The following is a 19,910-nucleotide window of genomic DNA, read 5'->3' as shown; positions in this document are numbered from 1 at the left end:
CATTCGTATGATAAACCTGTTTACCTCTGCCCCACTTCGACAGGAACGAAGAGTCACTTTTCAGGATCTTGGCCTTTGAGACTGATCGCAACAAGTTCCTACGGATAAAAATAAGCATGTAGTGTTGTTCCGAGAAAGACGGCAACTAGATTGATTAATTCAGAGAATCGTGAGAACGCATGTTTAATAGATTTTGAATCAGAATTGATATAAACGAAAAATTCTAAATATTATTTCCAGACAATATTGTAACATTCTTCAATGTTTCGAGTTTTAATTGGAAAGATAGAAATTGATAATCACAATAAAAGTATAAATAATGGATTTATTTATAAGAATAACAAATATATATGTATATGTAAATGTTTAAAAAAATTTTTCATATCATATTTAAATAAATTTTTAATTGCTTTAATCACAAAAATTAATAGAATTAACAAAATATTTCGATTATCCTCGCAATTAAGTTACAATTGTTGTTTAATCTGATAGTCTTATAAAAAAGGATAAAAGTCTTCAATACATATCCTGAAAAGTTGTAGCAATCAGAGACTCGTTCCGAACCAGTAATACCGGCGAAGAAGTTTCCAGGAGAGCACACGCGGCACTTTCCCACTGCTGGCCAGCGGTCAAGCAACATCAGAGAACCTTAAACTGGCACGTACTGTGGACAGTGAGAGAATGGAGCGAAATAGTTGCCGGAGGTATCGAGCTTTGTGGAAGCGATCCGGTGGGATTGTATCCAAGATATAAACCAGAGATTGAAAAGTTGTCAAGACAAGAAAAATCCGCGACTGGTTTGGAAGAAACGCGATTTTTTGTTTGATATATTTATCTATACATCTAGTTTTTCTATATTTGTTCTATATTCTAGTTGTTCTATATTTATTATCTAGTTTTATTGACTGGAGATATATGATATATTTTTAACATAATCTAAACTTAAATTGAAATTAATAAAATTTGATTATTTATAGCGTGTTTTTTCATATTTTTTTCAATCTTGACTTTATCAATGAATTTTTTGATTAATTTATAATCTATTGTGTAATTTCTCTCTGTAATATATATATTGATTTGAAAGGAATATATAAATTAAAATGATTTTTATTTATATTTTTAGAATATTTGCACGATGTCCGTCTTTGGTGAATCTTCCTATGGTGGTAAATACATTCGCAGAATACAGACGGATTGTCACAGTCGTGTTACAGTCCGAAAATCCCATTCAGACATTACGGAAGTTCGAGATGCCCGTGCGTTCTAGAACAACAAACTCTAATTACTGTAATTAATCCCGTTTAACTCAGTAAATCGGATTTTTCAGTTAATATTGCAACTACGCTGCGAAGGTAGCAAATCCTGGAGTCCCTTCGTGTCTGCGACGCGAAAATGTCAAGAGGCAATTATCCAAAGGACAAACAGAAGTTTGCGTGCAAGAAGATAAATAATCGTGAAAGATTGCTCGTTTGTAAGTTATTTTTCTTCTTGAAATGTTATTTTGAAACATGTCAAACATTTATTTCTTTACAAATAGTTTTATTTTCATATACGGAAGGACGAGATCTTTGTAAGATTAGATTCTTTCATGAAACGAAAATTATTAAGCTCGAGAAAAAATAATTTTAATCGAGATTGAGAAGATTACATATGAACGATATCTTTCTGAAAGAGATCTTTTTGATATTATTATGAAATCAATTAATTAAGATGTAAGGAACGGACAAGCCCATCTCGTCTTATCTTTAATTAATCTGACTAGATTGATATTAAGCCTCCACCGACGCTCGTTCGCAAGCAGCCGCGAATCCATTAAGGAACGACGATGTCAGTCAACGATCGTGGATTCTTCCCACGTTACCATCATAATCCATCCCGACAACTACTTCGCTAACTACCTCGGCACACTTGCCCGGGGTGGGTTCTTTCAGGCAGCAACGACGATCATCCGGGCGATGCTCCGTAAAGAGAGGGTAGGAGAGGATGCAAAGAGACAGAGAGAAGGAGCGAGAGAGAGACGGACTGCTTTCGGGGCACATTAACGTCAATTTCCATCTAGGCTCCCCGAGAACTTACTTGCAGTCCAAGTTCCTCGCAACTAAGGCTGCTGCCTCCCGTAGTCGCGGAGAGAGAGAGGGTGGAGAGGAGAACGACCGGGAGGAGAAGATGCTGCAGTACGCTCTTCTCCGGTATTATTAATGTTACGAGACACGTGAGCTCGCGATAGAGGAATAGAGGAACGACGGTAGAGGGTTCGGCGCGCACGATGGTGGTGGCGGATAAGGCGGATTTAGGAAGAGAGGTAAGGCGAGATGCACACGGGGGCGGCGAATGGAGGAAGAGGCGGACGCACGAAGGCTAAGGAACGAGAGGAAGGTTGCGCGCTCGGGACGCGCGTTACTCCCTTTCTCGACGATCCTTTAGTCTTCGCTAATTGTCTCGGAGACGTTTCTCCCCCTCCCTCCCCCTTGACGCTATCCCCGCGACTGACAACATCGTGGGGTAAAGCCGATTCTGCCGGCAGACAATTGCGATGCAAAAATGCGCAGGCAGCTGTTAGACACGACTGGAAATATGATGCGTTTGAATTAAGCCCGGAGATTCCGCGGCCGTTTCCAGATGGAATAGGGTGAGCTTGGGGGATGAAGCCGATTGTTCTCGTAGACGGCTTAGCGCGGCTTTCCCATGAAAACTCGAAAATTAAATTCGTGTCGATATTTCATAGTAATGATAAAATTTTGTAACACAAAAATTTAATAATGAGGAAGAAAAATTAAAAATTAATTTTTAATACTTTTATGCCAAAAGATATATATCATGTAAAAAATTATTATATGTTTATATCACATTGAAAAGCAACTTCCAAATTATAATAATCTTACTTATATATAGCACTACTATGTATGTGTGTGTATAATTTTTTAATCCTTTACCTGAAATATTATTTTCAAAAAAATTTTAACAATTAAATCAATTGTTTATTGCATTTTAAATATATGTATTTGACATCTCAAAGCAATATAACAAATATATTTAAAATGTAAATAAATTTAAAGTATAAATAAACAACTGATTTAAAATTTTTAAAGAAATAATTTTTAAAGAAATAATATTTCAGATAGATGGATTAAATTATACACATACATAGTGTTGAGAGTCTCGCAATCTCTGAATAAAAAATCACTACATTAAACATGACAGATTAGAAATTATTTAAATAATGAAATTTTAACGCGCAAAAATTGTTAAAAAATTAAAGAAAATGTACGTTGAAGCAGCCACGTGTCAGAAGAGAAACCTCGACTCCAACTTATCGATTACTCGGAGTCGCCTTTCGCGGTGGCAGCGGCGTGCCATTGGCCCCTTAAAGGTTCCTGAAAAGCGAAGAAAAGCTCCCGGGCGTCGGGCCAATGGCCGTGGCGCGCGCGCACCCCCTTTGCTCTCTCGTCGCCTTTTTCCTGTGGATTTTTCCCCGCTGTCGCGTCTCTAAGAAAGCTGCCAGCAGCGAATCGCGGACGCGCAAAATCCATCGCAACCCCCGTCATTGGCGGAGTTGCAGCATCTTGACGCCGCCCATCGAGGAACCCTGTACCCGGGAAAACAGAGCTCGCGTTCGTTCCCTCTCTCTTCCCAGATTTTCCCGCCTCTCTCGAACGCACCTCTCGTTCTCGTTTTCTCATTCTCGTCCTCTCCTTCTATCTATCTGCCGTCGCGACGCCTCCACCACCCCGTTTTCTTCTCCTTCTTCGTCCTCGCATCCTCGTTCGGCTCCACCTAGGATGGCTCTCTTCTTATCTCGCTCCTACCTCGGCTTCCCTTCTCCGACGACGACGTCGTCGTTACCACCATGCTGCGTGCTCTCGCTTCTAGCTCTCTTTCTCTACTTTCACCCTGCCCTCCCTGCTCTTTTGTTTCCCCGGCTGGCTTCCTTCCTCTTCTTCGGTGTCGGTTTCGTCGGAGCCGCCGGTGCACCCCGAACACCTCCGGACATACCATCCGAGATGATCTCTCTTCCTCTCCCTCTCCCTTGCGCCTTCGTCTTGCCACTTGCTACCCTGTGTTACAGCGACCTGGAAGAAACCCCGCATCCGAGGTGAGGCTGCGAAGCCGTGGAAGCAGAAGAGGAAGGGAGGGCTTCAGCGGCGCTTCCTCAGATATTAGATTTTACAAGGAGCGTGCTGGGATTTTAGACGGGTCACGGGGTGGGTGGACGACGGCGGAGATGGAGGAACGCTGAGCTGCTGGTTCCGCGCTTCTCCCTACGTCGGGGGTGGGATAAATATTAATTACGTTTCTAAGGACTGCCTGCGGCTATATGTGTACTACTGGTTATACTTCCTCGCGCTATAACCTGGACCTTATATCTCCGAGAATTTGCGGACGCGTCTTTGCGAGAGACTTGCTTTCTTATTGATCGTCGGTACGGCTGTCCCTACTGTCTGTTTCTACTTCTCGGATCTGTGAATTCTTCAACGAAATTGTAGACACGAGTTCTTCTGAGCGGAACCTTTATTTTTAGTCCGGACATATCTTTTTCTCATCCATCAAGAAAAAAAAAGTATCTTTATTTTATATCGATATCAATAAAAAAATTACGGTTTTCGCTATTCATTATTAAATAGGATGAGCATTTAAATCATGTACACTTTATGTCAGTTTAGTTGTAATTTTTTTCCACTCTTCTTCGTCTGCGCTTAATAAGCACGCTATTTGCTGGTCATACTATTGTACGCTGTTGAATCAGGCGCGGCAAAGTTTTATTAAATACCATAGACGCGCAGAGTCGACATGGAAAAAACACTTTGCCGATGCGCATTCGCGGCGTTACTCCATCTCCCTGCGTTAAATTGATTCGCATTATTAAAAGCAGCCGTGAATTGGCCGTGAAAGTTTTTCAATTTCCCTGGCACTGTCTCCGCCAGTAAATTGCACTGATAAATTGCACAATACGACGCGGTTCGGAGAAAATCGCATTCAAAACTACGCGTGTCCCGGCGTCTAGACGGGATTAGTTGTATATTTCATTTAGAAACAATAAATAGCTTCTAGACGATGAAGTACGATATAACAACGCTTTCTTACCTTTGTTATGACATGTATTTGAATAAAGGATATAAAATGAATCAGAAATAATTATCGAACAATTACTTTTTATGTTGATTATTACAATTTTTAAAAGTAGTTTTGTAAATATATCATGTTATTTTTAATTTATTTGTTTTCTATATCATTAGAATAATTATGCGAATTAAATTGTTGACAAATAATTTTTCAATCAATTTATAACAAACTTAGAAATATATATATAATCATTTTTGAATTTGAATATATATCTTTTTTAAAGAGTTTTAAAAAGAAAATTATTTGCTGTTTTACTTGAATCTTATACTTTATCAGTAGCATAACATTCCATGTTTTTTTTTACATCAGGTGTTGAATAATGTCTGCCTAAGTTATTAGACTGACCGCATCTAGCCGGCGGCATTCGAAGAAGGGTCAATTTATCAAATTTGCGAGATAATTATGTGGGGTTGCAAACGCCGATCGCATAATCTCATACGCGTAGCTGATGATCATGGTCGATTATCCACGGAGTCGTTCGCCGCTCTTCGGGTAACGAGGCAGATCACCCTGACTCGCTGGAAACAGCCTTCGGGGGAGAAAGATCAAGGGTGGCTGGTTCGAAACCTGGCTGAAATAGGTGGTGCTGCCGCGCGGTGGCAGTATCGATAACTGAACTGTTTAAACAACCCCCTCGCAATTTAGCCCTTTATTCATCTAAATCTTCTTACCACGTTTCAATCAGTAGCAATTCCATAAAAATATTTCAGCATTTTTAGGAATATGAGAAAAAAATTGTAAAAAAATGTATTATGAAATTTTTTAATTCAAAAAACGTATACACCTTTGCAAGTCGTAATTAACTGTCTTGTATTTGTAATTTAGATCTTTTAAAATAATCCATTGTCAATAAAATTATCAAAATCTAAAAAGTAATTCAACATATGAAGATCGGAGAAAGAAACGGGATTTAAATGTCGATTTAAAACTCTCGTATGTAACTCTCTTTACGATAACTTTTTTCACGACTTATTTATAAAGGATGCACCTAATTATCAAAATCATAATTCTAGTCTATTTGAACAAAGATAAAATTTCGCTTGCCATAACAACTGTACCATTCTAGTACCCTCTTGCGGCGACGTCGGATCGGGCGCTTGTCACCCCGTGGGACAAGATCGATCGACTTGTCGGTTGATCGCGGCATCGATGCATCCTGTGATAGGACGTTAGATCGCTGACCGAGGTCGGCCATTAGCCGCAAATGACGTACTTAGGTGGCCGGCGATCTCTCCCACTGAGAGATTTGATCGGATGCGGGATTCCTTTGGACAATGATTCCGGCTCCGCGAGAGATCCGCGAAGCCACGCAAGAGCGAGCGAGCGAACGGCAAGGGGATTCACGGCCCCTTCTTCGTTCATCCTATTGATTTTCCATTCGGAACAGCTTCGACACTCTCGAGGCGCCAAACGTCGGCACGAGCTGCCCGACCGATTGACCGACATTCGATTGCCAATCGACGCGCAATCCGGTCGATCCGCCGGTGACAATGATTGAGACACCTGTGACTCGTTTGCAAGCGAATTTGATCGATCCGCTGCAAAGTCGCTACTATTCCCAATTACGCGTGTTTATTATTGAATTTATTATTGAATTGACTACTTTAAAAATAATAATATAGTATTATATGTTTTAGAAATTGGAGAGATACAAAATTAATACAACATATTATCATGTACTATTATACTATTTATATATGTAAAATACAATGAATCAATATACTGTTCGTAATATATTTAAATTACAATTAAATATCGTCTTGTCAGAAAATGACGTTTCTATTCTAGAAATGGCGAAGTTTTTTATATCAATTTTTAAACCCATAAAATATGTTTTTTAATTGATCAATTAATTGGAAATATGCACGTTTTCCTCTCTCTGTTTTCCTTTTATATATATATACTTTACATTATTTTTACGGGATAAATATAAAAATTTCCGAATTCTTCATTCTTAATATCTTTTCTAAGATATGAGACTCTTTTATGCTCTTTAAAAAAATCGTATATTAAAACACGTACCGATATTATGATTAACGGTGTAATCCATGATCGAGATAGTTCGCGTTGAATTCCGACGGTAATTAGCCGTACTGTTTGATTTGGACGACGCGGTGGAAGAGGCTCGTGCGGCTCTGATTGGATGAAGCCGCCGTAGGTTCGTCTTCACTTTCCAAAAGGAAAGAACAGCCCGGGGCCTCTGGCTCCAGGAAATGACGAGAAGACGAGATGAGACAAGACGGGACCCGCGAGTTAGGAACGACGAAGTCGTTGAGTTCGGATGAGATGGGACGGGACGAGGTAGAAGAGACGACGAGATGAGATGAGAAACAGCAATGTCGCAATGAGATATTGCCAGTATGCGAAGGTGCACAAAGCTACCTTAGGATCTGTTTCCGTGCCTTGTAATAACACTGTGCATAAGTTATGACTGACTACTCATGGTTTGATATAATTAGCTTAAAAAAATTTTTTTTTCATTATTACTGTGAAAAAGATAAAAATTATGACATAAAAACATAATATTTTTGTCTCTAAATTTTGCAGAAAATAATTTTTAATTCAACTCTCTTAACACTTTCTTTATGTTAAATCGAAATTATTTATTTATACATTGAATATGCGATTTTAAATAATGGATCAAGATAAATTTTTGCAATTGTAGAGGAAAATAGGATGTTGAGGTTTATTTTTTTATGAAATAAATTTTGATTCCAGCTCTCTCTTTTGTGTGACTCTTTATTCTATAAATAAATAACATTTTTTTTTAGTTCACATATGATAAATACATATATATATATATATATATATATATGTGTGTGTGTGTGTGTGTGTGTGTGTGTGTGTGTGTGTGTGTGTGTGTGTGTGTGTGTGTGTGTGTGTGTGTGTGTGTGATTTACAAATATATTTTTTCGTTCAATGCGCATTAATATCAATTTTAATATATTATTTTTTATCGCTATATTTTTTAAAATATTTCTAAATCTCTAATAGGAGGAGCTGCTTAACATCTTTGTGATTATTACGTTATCGGTTATTATCAGTACAAAGTGTTCATACATCGTATAGTTTTTAATCCCTTGATATATCTGCATGCCCTGGGCGGATTTTCCGCGGGATATGAAGATAGGGAAGAGGGTGGAAAAGCAAAAGGAAAGGAAGGTGCCCACGGTGCTCGGGGGGGTGACACGGGGTGCAAGATGTAAGACGAAGGAGGCGTGGCCTCGGCATTGATCCAGAACCCCCACTCTTGTGCTTAAAAGTACGGCTCTGGCTGCTCCGCTCTGTGCTCACCCCCGTCGACCTGTAAGAAACCGGCAAGAAATGAATATTCATGAGCCATCAGCTTCACTGCGTCTATCTTCTTGATTCGGTCACCGGCGTCAATGAAAAAAATACTTCGTCATTAATATGTATGTAAATTAAAATGCTATTAAATATTATTAATTTTATATTAAATAAAAAAATTATTGAGAGAAATTTTATTTCATAATTCTATATTATTATACAAATTTTTCGTTAACAAAAATACATAGAATTTTGTTTGTAGAATTTAACATTTAAGTATTAACAAATTGAAACAAATTTAATAAAAAATTTAAAAAAATACTTTTGTTAAATAAATAAATAAATAAATCTTTTTAAGAAACGCTTTTTATCTAAAATAAATAATGATTAAATTCATTATGATTGCAAATTTTCAATATTATTATAACTTTCTGGAAAATTCACTTCACTGATGAAATAAATGTTTGCTTTGAATTAATAATTTTAATCGTTGCAAGAAATCTAAAATCGCCAAGTGAATCTTCTAAATGCCCTCACTGCGCGCTTGAATTAATTGTGGTAATTCTATTTCTATTTACTGTCGCAGGATATTGCTTTATCTAATTGCTAGCGATACGCAAGTAAGGGGAAAGTGCCGGTAGTCGTAACGGTAGATTGATCGTCGATCTCGACGTTAGTAGAATATACCACATGTAAGATACTAAGATTCGTTTTATAATATAAATTATTTAAATTATAAATTTCTTTCTTTGTTTCGTCAGACATCAGATGACACATTAGAAATACGTTTACTAAACAATGCAAATTATTTTCTAATAATAAATCCTTTTTATCTTTTAAATTTTATTTTTATCCTTTTTATTTAATCAAAAAATACTATTATATGATATATACAAGAAAAATGTAGCAAATGCGAAGATATTGTGTTGAAACGCTTGCAATGTATAAGTCGCACAAGTACTTGCATAGGAACAATAGGACGGGATCATTGTATGAATATTTCACTGCACCTCTCTGGTCAGTGACTCGATATAAATAATTCGAAAGTTATGGAGCTCGATTTAAAATTTTCACGTAATGTTCTCTCCGCTCTATTTAAATCAATTATGCAAAGTTGGCGGGAGAAGCGCGAAAACATCTCGTGAAAAAATATTCGCGCGATTCACTCATATTACAAACTCATATTATTTTATACAATTTCATCATGTCCAAAGATAGATTTCTGAGAAAGGGATGTAAAAGAGAGTTGGGCGCGATGTTAGCAAATTGGTTACCGGCTACGACGTTTCCAGAGTATACCGGGAGTTTGTTCTAACTTGCAGTCGCTGGCAGTTCTCCTCAAACAGGCTAGATTATGCTTCACATCTCTCCGTTTTCTCTTCTCCCAACTGGCTCGCGCGAATCGCGATTCATGCCACGCGACTGTGCATCTACGTTTGTTTGATCTAACTTTGTCTACCTCAATCTTGCTGATTGTGAAAGAAGCAGTCGGAGAGAGCTCGCCGAGGCGAGACGATTCTAAAGTTTCTAGTCTTACACTTTCGAGAAACAGAGTGATCTTTATCAACGATGAAAGATTTCACGTTATATAGATAGAAATGGATGATCAAAATGGATCGATTGACTATGCTCAAATTGTTAATACTTCTATGAATTTATAATTTCTTACTTTGCATAACTGTATTACATCATTATGAAAGAAAAAGTTATACATATTATATCTTATATATATAATATAAAATGCATATTCAGCAGACAAGATATAAAAAGAAAAAACTATGATTACAGTTGTTAATAATTTATTTAGAAATATAACATTATAAATTGATAGTGTTATTTGATAATGCGAGATTATATAATAAAAATTTGTATGTGTGTTTTTTACACATATTAATTTTTGTTGCCAGAACATCATTATATGAAATGTCTTCGTCTTAAATTGTCGGACAATACACATCACATTAAACCCGAAATAGTCCAAGCTCTGATTTACGAAGCTGTTAACGTATCCGATAAAATACAACCTTCGGTTTTATTGCGCCCATTTGACGCCATTTTGGAAGCGAGGATTTCTCTCCTCGAAACATTTCTGCCCGTTACTCTTACTTACCTAACCACTATGTCTTCCCACATCTCCCAGCGCAGTAATTTCAATTGGTTCGCAATGCGTTCCGCACGATTTACTTATTTAAGTCAAATTTTTCCACCGACAGCGATTTTAAACACGAGATAAGTCTCACCCTTCGCAATTTAATCTACTTTGATCGTACTGAAGATTGCTTGGATCAAAGAGATGAGATTAACCACGTTTCGTAATGCATAATATATCAGAGTAGAAATAGAGATCATTTTCAATTTATTGCACACAGATAATGAGAAAAATATTATATTTTTTAAACGCGTAATATACTATTATTTATTAAATAATATACTATTACTTTCCTGACAAACTCGTTTATCTCGTTGTTCCGTTTTTACAATATATTTATGCGCGATTTAACAAAGGATTCAGAGAAAACTATACTTTCTAAATATCCACGATTCGTGATTTTTGTCCTCCACATCGACGACTTTTTCAGTTTTACTTGAGTTGTCCCTCCCCAAGGACAGCAACTCATAGACCAGAGTGTCACGAGCCTTTAAAATATTTAGAGAAGGTAGTCCGGGGAAGGAGAGAGAGAGAGAGAGAGAGAGAGAGAGAGAGAAAGAGACAGAGGGTAGAGGGAGTCGGAGGAGAGACTCATCCAAGTTGGCAACTTTCGGTCGTATTAGCTTTTGTATATATATTACCTCATTTGCGAGAGGAAAGCTTATACTTCTACCCCCTGTAGACACTGTATAGATATACTATGCACTTGCCTACCTCCACCCTCTCCCTCTACAATATACTTGTACACGTGCTTCGGCTATATTCCTTACCGTCAGTGCGATACATCAGTTGTCGCGCGAAATACGACAAATTGTCTATCCGAAAAGTTTCCGCAATCATGAGAGCCTACACATTACTGTGATACTCGAAAAATGCAAAAAAATGAGAGCTTATGATTGTTTGAATCAATTTCCGGAATATATTTGAATCGATAGTGCCAAGAGAAGCAAAAAAATGTGAAAAATCGAATCATTTTACACTTTTTCTATGAATTTGTGATTGACCTATTTTTTGAAAAAGCGATTATAATATAACGGCTACCAAAGCAAATAAGAGCAAAAGTAAACTTTTTTTCTCAAAAAAGAAAGTTAATCAAATAATATTGTTTCACAATATGTGTGGTAAAGCCGTTGGAGGTGTGAAACATCTCTTAATTATGTAATTTCGATCTAAATTTCTATTTATTTATAGACCTTTTTGTCAGAGCTTGTTTTCTACTAAATATTTTTTAAAAATAAGAGAGAATGAACACTTTATACAAATTTATTTTTTTCTATTTATTAATATATATATATATATATTTCAAATTATTATATTTTTTATTTTATTATATATACTAATTTAAAACAATATTAATTATTCATTTATCCATTAGCAATGTAATAAAATTTATTATTTCATTGTTATAGTTAATGAAACAATTATCTCAACAAATAATGTAATAGACACAATTTTTGTTACTTTAGTAAAAGAATTAAAATATGCTTTATTAAATTAAATTGAAATAATATAACAAACAGAAATAATATAATTAATATTTTCTGCATATTTCCTTATCCAATGCGAAAAGAGAAATAAGATAAGATCATCTATATTACCGAAAAGTGACAAAAATTGAGAATTTATCACATTGCAAAATTCATATAAAGTAAAGTAAATTTATGCACATATGTCGGAAAAAAAATTAATCAGTATAATTTTAGAATTCATTTATGAAAAAATAATTTTACTTTTGAGAATATATATATAAACTAAACATTGTACTATTACTTTCTTAAAAATAAAATTTTTTTCATGTGTTGCTCTGATGTATTTATATATTAAATTTGCAAAAGATTAATACTAAATTCAAGAAAGATAGACATATTTTACTTACATTTTGCTTTGTAAATAAATATATAACAAGAAAATTTTAATTATATTGTTTTTAATATTATTATTCAATGTATACAAATATATTAGAGACAATATTCTTTAATTTCTAATCGTAACACTTTGAAAATTTATTCTCTAGTTTCAAATTTTAAGCTTCACGAGTTATTCCGGTTTTCAGCTTAACATAATATCAATTAATTTCTATTCAAAATGCAAACCTACATGTTTGATTATTTTCGTTTTATTTATATAAATTGATATTTCTAACTTTGAAACCTTGAGGCAAGAAAAGTGGCATCGCGTGGAAGAACAAATTCATAAGGGAATATAGCGCGAGGTGACGATGCTGGTACATCCGACGCGGGAAAACAGACATTTAATCTAAAATAACACACGGACAATGAATACAAAATATACGTCAACACGAATCGTAACCTTCCCACTTCCGTAACGTTATTCATCGGTATATCACGCCGGCTGTTCCGATTTCAGCGTGCGTTCGCATAGTGACGTCGGGATGAGCTGGGCGTAAAAATAGAGGATAGGAAAGCGGAAAGCGCGACGGAAAGAGGACGAACGAAGAAGAAGAGGGAGAAGGAAACGGAGGAAAGCGACAAGAGTGCGAGGAGCATCGGCGGCGCATCGCCTTCGAGCAAGTATCGCCCGGCTGTCAGATGGTAGGTAGGGTTGGCGGAGAAGGAAGGTACCTACGCGCGAAGGTTAGGTCGGAATATAGTTTAAGCTAGACGAATGGGTTGGTGGGTGGTTCTGGAGGCAGAAGAGTGAGCCGAGGCGGGTAGTTTTGCCTGGGTACTGCCGCACCACCGTCACCCCTTCGCCTATCCGCCGGTCTTCCGCCGTCCCCCGACCCCCGCCAGCCCTCTGGAGGCACCCCCGGTTACCACTCCACCACCTTCTCCACCTCCTCGACGACGCCATACCCTCGTTCATAATATCCTGCACGTCAGACTTTGAAAACTCCAACAATTTCCTCCTGCCGCCTGGTTGGAGAGCGAAGAGGGGAGGGGAACGGGGAGGAAGGGGATGGCCGGGACTCAGGGGGTTGGTTCTACCCGCCGTGTGGAGATGGTTCCAGGTTGCTGATGCTGGTGCCGCTCTCTTCGTGTGGTATGAAGGTGTTAGTAGTAGTAGTAATAGTAATAGCGGTGGTAGTGAAGGTAGCGGTGGTGGTGGCGAACCGACGGTGCGAGGGAGACGAGTTTCGAGTTTATATAAAGTTCGGGCCACATCAATAATTATAAGTAGAGAGCCGAGGCAAGATGGCGCACCCGACTGGCAAACCCCATCCCCTCGCATGCCAACCGAGTCATTATTCAAGGCATCCTTACTTCCACCCGTCTGCCCATCCGATTGATCCTTGGTGTCGTCTTAGAGAACAATCGACGCTTTTCCGAAGCAAAACGGAGGATATTGCCTCGTTGATTCTTAATGCTTCTTATTGCTTCCTCACTTCTACGTTCATATTTTACAATAATTGAATTCCGCTTCACGGGTATACAAAACGATTCTTTTATAAAGACTAAAGAAATGATAAATTTTATATACACACAATGTTTAACAAAATTGTCCTTTTAAATTTTTCATCTGCAAATTTTTACAAGAAAGTTGTAGTCTCCTCAGTTTGTTGAAAAATAATAACTGAAAGAGAGACAGAGAAAGAAAGAAAGAGAGGAAGAGAGAGAGAGAGAGAGAAACGAATTATATATATATTAAATTTATTTTATTAAAAATATATTATGTAAAAATACATGCGTAGAATTAATTATTCTCTAAGATGATTCTCTAGATATTTAAAAAAATATTTTATATTATAAAAATATTATTTTCGCGAAAATTCCGCTTTCTTTGGAGGTATAATGAAGAGTAGAATATTATTAAGAGAACGAGAGATGAGGAAGAAAAACACGAGGGGCTGAGACGATAGGGAAGGGTTGGTTGGTTTCCGGCAAAGATGACGGTTGATTAATGTTGAGGGTAGTTTCTTACTCACACCTAGCTCGAGCGGGATAGTCGGTTACAATAGCGGCGCCTTAAATAAAGCATCGAAATAATATCGCACGCGGAAATAAGAGAAAAATATAATCATTAAATTTAATACTCTTTTTGTCCAGTATTTTAAATAAAATATTCTATTTTTTACAATAAAATAAACAATATATAACAATTTACATTTTAATATCTGGAAAATAAGCATTTAGACGAAAATATTTTCGTTTGGCAAGACGCGAATTAACAGAATGTTCAAATTAATCGTGTATATTTTAATTGGAAAAGTTTAATTCCACGATGTCAAAAAGAAAAACGAGTATACAAGCGCTTACACGCCGTCAAACACAAATATATCGGGATCATCCTGGTAAATATTTTACTTTTGCGAATTGAGCCGACCTGCGGGTCAAGTAGTAGTTTCGTTTGACTGGGACATTTTTGAAAGGCGCGAATCGGTTTTCTCGAGCGGCCCATACAGCCGACACACACATATAAAATACTCACACACGCGCGCATGTACGTCCGGCTAGGTTGCACATGCATGCGCGTGCTTGGCGTGGGATCGGTTCGAATCTGTCCCTAACGTAGTTTCCAGTTGAAACGCAGATCTGGTGTTGCCCTAACTCGGCCGGTGAAACTCAGAAATCTAATGCCAGGAGGACACACGGGCTGTACCAGCCCGACGTTAACTTTTAATGCACGGGATTAGTGCCACGGGTGCACGCGGGGACCCCGAACAAACTTTGCGCTAATTTGTTCGTCTATTAATCTCGCACTTCCTATCCGCTCGCGCCGACCGAAAGAAGCCGAAGTTGAAGAACATGAAGAAAGCTCGCTGTGACATTAAGCGACTGATAAATCTTTTTTCCATTGAAAAACCACCGATTAGCGGCTATGATATCTACCTTCTAAATAAGAATCTAGTCTATGCATGAATAAAAATAATATCTAAAAGTCCTTTACGTAAATAATGTTGCTTATTAAAATATTCTTTATTTTCTACAAATTAATTGTTCAATATACTTCAAAAAATTTTTAATACAAAAAATTATATACAGTTTATTATTATTATTTTTTTAATAGTTTTGTTACATTAACGTAATGTAACTTTAATATAAAATATAATTTAATCCCATTTGAGATATTTTATATATTAATTAAAAATGATATGGCTTGCCTCTTATGAAATAAAGAAGAATAATTTCAAAGGCACATTTAAATGCGGAATCTGGGTCGCAGCAGCCGTTTAGCGAGATTTCTCGTGCCAAAGTAGGAAGCAAGGGTAAACGAGGAGTGTAAAAAGTGAAAAAAAAGTTGAGAGAGTAACGTACCGCAGAAGGGAAGAGAAAAGAGAGGAGGAAGCGGCCGCGCGCTCAATTTACCGGTCGTGGAAAAAAGGAACGCGGGAAAAGACGGGAAACAGCTTAACGGGGTTAAAACCAGTCCTTCGGGGGCTCGGCGGTAGGAGGTAAAAAAGCTAAGCGGCGTTTTATAGACCCAACAAGCGGCCCGCGTATACCTACACGGGTGCCAACCCCGTTTTTACACCCTCGTTGGAAATTAGAGGCTTTTTGTGCTAAATATATCCTCGTTCCTACACCCTCTCTCTGTCTCTCTCTCTCTCTCTCTCTCTCTCTCTCTCTCTTTCTCACACACACGTACACGCACACATATATGCAGCACGCCGCGCCAGTGAATCTCATATTAATTTTAACTCCACACGAACTTGACCGCGCTTCGAATTACTCATCCTACAATCTTTTTAATCTTTCTATGATAAAATTATGATAAAATTATGTAAAAAAGAGATTTGTAATGCACTTTTCTCAATAAAATCGTTTTATGATTTAATATAATTTTTAATTTATTTAATTGATAGAGAATTCTTTAAACAAAAATCTTCAACAAAATTTAATATTTACTGTGTATTACGTGGAATTATCTAATAAATTCATCTAAAATTTTAATGAACTTACATTCAATCTTTCAACAATAATATTCTTTTCATTAAAGCAAATGACATTCTCGGCTGTTAGTTATAAAGCTGATTTTAAAATTAATGTTTACTTAAAAAAATATATTTACTTAAAAAATATTGAAACTTTTCATAATCTGTATAATTTCATAAATTACCTGAGAAATACTTACAAGGATTTTCTCAGCGTTGCATTTTTAGAATTCAAATTTGTGATAAATTTTTATTACAAATTTCACGTACAATTTTCTAAATTGAACGATAAAATTTCTAACTGCGACGAAAAATTGTAAAAACTGTCCAACCTGTCAACTGTGAGGTAGAAAGGGTATTTGAGAGTCTTTTCTGCGGTTTAAGTGAAAATAAAACGCTTGACCAACCGGCCAAGAGGGTGTGAAACAAGGGTGGCATTTCTCTCACATAAATTAGCCGTCGGGGGCAAAATGCAAAACATCCGTTCAAGCCGCAGTTCAACACGGGCGAGATTGGTCACGTTGTGGCTTTGTCTCTCCTGATTCGCCCGCAGGTGGATCTTTGAACTGGCATGATTGTGTACAATTTAGAAACTGAGTCCTTTATAAATATAAAGAAAATATTTTCACGCTGCCATCTTGTCGTCAAAAATAACATTTATTATTTCAGTAAAAAAAGTTGCTCGCGCAATATTCTATTAATTTTTTTTTTCAAAGAAAAATATTTTAAAAATAAAATGCACAATTTATACATCTTACATGACATTGTTTTCGTCTTGCGAATCATTCATCAAAAATGATATCGGAATAGATATAAATATTCCCGCGTTTTTTTTTTCAAAGAGGATCGAGAGAAGCCACGAAGCTGCCGATTAAATCAACGTTTGCAGGTCGTATTTCGCCGTATCTATTCCGATTCACGAACGGAGTCGAATCGAGCTGGAAAAAGCAACGTGACATATCACGCGCCATTACCAAGCTCGGCGTTCTCGCAATACTCCGGGGCAACATCGAAGATGCAACCACCCGAAAATTCATGGCTGGCACGAAGGAATCGAATATCGTTGTCGCATCGGAACCGATGTGTCTCCCCCCGGCTATTCCCGCGGGGCGAATCGAAACAGCGAAGGTCGTTGGTACTCGAAGGCGAAACGTTTCTCTAGGCATTCGAAACGAGCGTTGCGCGCGTATATCTGGCGAGTAGGTGGGCCCCCAGATAGTGCCCGATTTCCAGCAACGACTAACGGTGGATATAGGTACGGGAAAGGTAGTGGCGAGAAGCGCGAGAGGTGCGGCTCGCTCGTAGGTTGTGTGTTAGCCTGGGTAACTGAGGCAGTTCACCCTCTCTCACCTCTCCCTCTTACCCCTTTTCCACCCACGCTTTTGGCTTTCGAGGCAATATAACTCGAAAATGGTGGCTGGCTTGCGAGTGCCGTTATCATTTCTTAGCCCGGTATCAGCCCGCCCTCCCGGTTATTACTGCACCCCCGGGGCTACGCCACGGACTCTTAGATAAGCCACCCACCGCGAAGGTGTATTGTGTGTTTCACGTACCGTCGCCTTCTATACGCCTCTCCTTCTCCTGCCACGTCTCTTATTCGGTCTTGTTCTATCGGGCTCTCTTACGGCGTTTCTCCATTCTCAACTGTCTCTCTCGCTCTATCTCCGCACGCCTTTATCATTCTCTCCCGCTTTCTCTTTCTCTATGGCGCTACGCCATCCCCTGCGGAAAATGCCCCTTCTCCCCCATGCCCGATTCCAGCCACTTCCGACACTCTGAGATGTATAGAATTGTTTGAGAATCGCCCGAAGCGCCGCGAGATTACTTGGGAAAACGGATATGTCGTTCGCTGCCTGGACCGATAAGTCCGAAACGCGCATCGTCGAAAAGGACCTCATCCATGGCTGGTCCAGGCCCGATCGATTCCCATCCGCGGGCAGGTGCACCTCCTGAATCGCCCTATCCTGCCATCCTTCGCCGGACACGAGTGTCCTTCGCCGTCTCTGTTTTCTTAGGATTATGGCGGCAATCGTGCCGCGCCGCACCGGACGGGTTATCGGAATCGCCGCTGCTAATCTGACCGCGCGATCCGGAGATGTGCAACGGAAGCTTTCCCTCCTCCTCGCCTTTGGTCAAGCTACCATAGAATCTCGTTTAATATTACCGTCTTGTTCCTATAGCATGAATATATACGTTGTATCCACTGTTCTCTCCAAAATTTCTTTAAAAATACTTCTCTTCTTCAAGATGCTGTCTAATCTAAAGTGAGAAAATTTGACAAATTTGCTTAATTTTTGTCGAAAATAATTAGACAATTCATGCTTTTTAAATTAGATTGACGGTGTTTCTTGTACGAATGAAAAGACGGTGCATCTCGGATCTGCGAGGAATCTCGAGCGCGCTCCATCGAGTGGCCACTACAACTGCGAATGATTTGCGGACATTGTGCTCGAAGTCGAAAGCTACAAATTCGAATGCGAACGATTCCAAATGAGGTCGCCCCCGACTGACTGATGACGTCATTACTGTCAGGCTTAATGAAAATTTCCGGAAAGTTACCGCTCGTCTCGACTGCCGACACCGTGTTACCATCAGCTACAGCGAAACGTGGGCGTTTCGGCAGGGGGTGTAGCGGGATGTCGGATGCGGGGGTAGGGGGGCAGGGGGTCGGGAGAAAACGGGCGCGGGGACTGCTGGCGCTTCGCGAGCGAGCGAGAAATTTTACGAGAATTTCCGAGACTAATTTCTCCGGCGCTTTGCGCTCGAGGCAGGCGGGCGTCGTTAATTTCTGACGTTAATTGCTAAACCTGAAGTTTCTAGAAATTTCCTGGGCGCTAACCTCGCTTCCACTGCTTCCAGTCTATCCTCTACCCCTCCGCCACCTTCTCGTTTACGTGTGTGTACGGGACCCACCATCACCCCTCCTGCTCTTCCCGTCGACGTTTCCTTGCCGTCTCACAAGCGCGGCTGCTTCGCCCGGTTTTCTGATATGAAGATTAAGCATCATTTATTCAGAACAGTCGAGCGCAGGCCCTTCTTGACGAGGCCGTTGAGGTTTAGGCACCGGCCGGACCGCGGCTAGACTTGCGATTGAATCACTTTTGCGCGATGGAATAACTCGACAACTTGTATGTGAATATAAAAAGTACTAACCAAGTTCGGATCATTCTGTCTTGCTTTGACAATCTTATAGAACTTTTGTAAAAATTTTCATTTTGCTAACATCAATGTTTCCTCTTAAATTATTAATATATCGGAATAATTTTTTCTTCAATTTTAAATGTACTTATTTTTATTCTCTCTCTTTGTGAATGTTTATATATACATTACTTTAATTATATAAAATGTAATATTAATTAAGCTCAAGTATTAGATATTTTGTTTCAATTATGTTTTTACTCTTAGAGAACATTTTTGCTCATAAAACGTTAAAATACTCCAAAACCCGTCGGTGCCGGGAGAAATAATCTGGCGATAGAAAAAAAAAAAAAAAAAATACGTATCTACTCGTGACCACGT

The 19,910-nt window shown here is 38.4% G+C and overlaps 1 long non-coding RNA gene across 1 annotated transcript in view; it reads right to left on the bottom strand.

Annotated features, from left to right (window-relative positions):
- Positions 1–8,257: 8,257 nt before the first annotated feature.
- The window catches only part of LOC105257464, a 110,498-nt gene continuing 98,845 nt past the window's right edge, over positions 8,258–19,910 (bottom strand). Inside the window, exon 3 of the long non-coding RNA XR_889671.2 lies at positions 8,258–8,425. This is a non-coding gene — a long non-coding RNA (uncharacterized LOC105257464). The remainder of the gene's footprint in view (positions 8,426–19,910) is intronic.

This window comes from Camponotus floridanus, unplaced genomic scaffold (genome assembly GCF_003227725.1).
Source record: "Camponotus floridanus strain SB8 unplaced genomic scaffold, Cflo_v7.5 scaffold74, whole genome shotgun sequence".
In the NCBI taxonomy this organism is placed as follows: Eukaryota; Metazoa; Arthropoda; class Insecta; order Hymenoptera; family Formicidae; genus Camponotus; species Camponotus floridanus.
Note: the sequence above shows the minus strand (reverse complement) of the source record. Positions and strands in the feature narration are given on the sequence as shown.